Genomic DNA, 1,846 nt, shown 5'->3' with positions numbered 1-1,846 from the left:
GGGTGAGTGCGCCTCTCAGTGTCCTTCTCCGTCGCCTCTTTCTTTCAGACCCTTGGGAGCTCAGTCTTACTTTCTATACAAATATTTATTTTTAGACCTTTTTTCTTCGCGGCCTGAATTGCTGCAAAAACTGATATTTGACTAGCAGGATCCCTTTCAACATTGAAAGCTACTCAGCGTCAGTACAGGAGCCTCGGCGCTGCAGGTACATGAGACACAGACATCCATCCCTCTTGCTGACCGGGTCCCGTGAAACCAAACTGTAGCTTATACTTTTCACATCAGGACCGCCACAAACGTAAAAGCGCAGAAAGGTGAAATAAATAATAACATTGTTAACGCGTTCTTCAAAGACATTTAATTTCACCGTTGAAATTAGGTTCAAGCTCTTAACTCATGTAAATATTAAGAAGTGAGAATAAAAATGCTGCCCAACTGCCGTGACATTTCCACCCGCAATGCCGTGACTCGGATTCGAACCGAGGTTGCTGCGACCACAACGCAGAGTACTAACCACTATACGATCACGGCGAGCTACTTGGGCTCTGAAAAGACTACCCTGGTGTGGCTCTGATAGGCTTAAAAAAGGTCACAGTGTCCGTGGAGTGGATAGATTTAGCGTTTGTTTAAAACCCATCTTTTCAAGTTAGATCAGGGTCTTTTCTTTGAGTAGCAGATCACAGCAAATATTTACCTCTCTGCTTCCAGTGACAAGACTCCCCATAAACCAAGAAGCCCAGACTTCTTAACAAGATCCACCACTCTGCCCTGCAAGTCTCAAGTGTTCTATGAGTGCTGGGTCGGGGAAGTGAACACTGCAAAAACTTAATCCACGGCCGACCAAACTCCTCCAGGCCAGGAGGGGTTCGGAACAGGCCCCCACATATTGTTGTTTTTTTCTTTTCTGGATGTCTCTTCAGACACATTCAGCTGCTTGGTGCATACTGCTTTAGAGTTGCATTGTGTGGAATGAAGTGGCGTAAACTTGACTAGCAAACAATGGAGTGGTGATGAATGGAGGGTCATAGAAGGGAGTAGATTGAAGTGCAAAGAGTAGAGTGACGTAATGTGTCATAGAATACAGTGGAATATAATGAAGTGGTGTGCCTTGGCATGGCGTTGAATAGCATTGTGAGGAATGGAGTGGCATAGAGCAGAGTGGGGTAGAGAGGAGTGAGGTTGCATAGAATGGCATAGAGTAGCATAGAGTAAAGTAGTGTGGTGTAGAGTGGCATAGTGTGGTGTAGAGTGAAGTGGCATGGAATGGCATAGAGTCAGAGAACAGTGTGTCATGGAGAGGCGTGGCAAAGAATTAGGAGGAGTGGAGTCGGACTGCATGAAGTAGAGTGTTGTGGAGTTGAGTAGCATACTGTCGCGTTGCATGGAGTGACACTGTGGTGTAGAGAGGAGCAGAGAAAAAAGTGGCATAGAGTAGAAAGGCCTACAGGAGAGTAGTGTAGAGTGGCACAGCATAGAGTAGTGTGCAGTAGAGTAGCATAGAGTAGAGCGCATGTAGTGCCATTGAGTGATATTGTGTGAGATGGAGTGGAGTGGATGTAGGAGGCTGGACTGGCTTGTAGTGAGTACCAAGGGGTACTTGCACCTTGCACCAGGCCCAGTTATCCCTTATTAGTGTATAGGGTGTCTAGCAGCTTAGGCTGATAGATAATGGTAGCTTAGCAGAGCAGCTTAGGCTGAACTAGGAGACGTGTGAAGCTACTACAGTACCACTTAGTGTCATATGCACAATATCATAAGAAAACACAATACACAGTTATACTAAAAATAAAGGTACTTTATTTTTATGACAATATGCCAAAGTATCTTAGAGTGTACTCTCAGTGAG

At 45.2% G+C, this 1,846-nt stretch overlaps 1 non-coding gene across 1 annotated transcript; it reads right to left on the bottom strand.

The window, feature by feature from the left end:
- Positions 1-459: 459 nt before the first annotated feature.
- On the bottom strand, positions 460-531 carry TRNAH-GUG (transfer RNA histidin (anticodon GUG)). Its single transcript has one exon. It is a non-coding gene; the product is annotated as a tRNA-His (tRNA).
- Between the last annotated feature and the right edge of the window lie 1,315 nt (positions 532-1,846).

The sequence above is a fragment of the Pleurodeles waltl genome, chromosome 12 (assembly GCF_031143425.1).
Source record: "Pleurodeles waltl isolate 20211129_DDA chromosome 12, aPleWal1.hap1.20221129, whole genome shotgun sequence".
NCBI lineage: Eukaryota > Metazoa > Chordata > Amphibia > Caudata > Salamandridae > Pleurodeles > Pleurodeles waltl.
The sequence above is the reverse complement of the archived record's forward strand: the minus strand, read 5'-3'. Positions and strand labels throughout refer to the sequence as shown.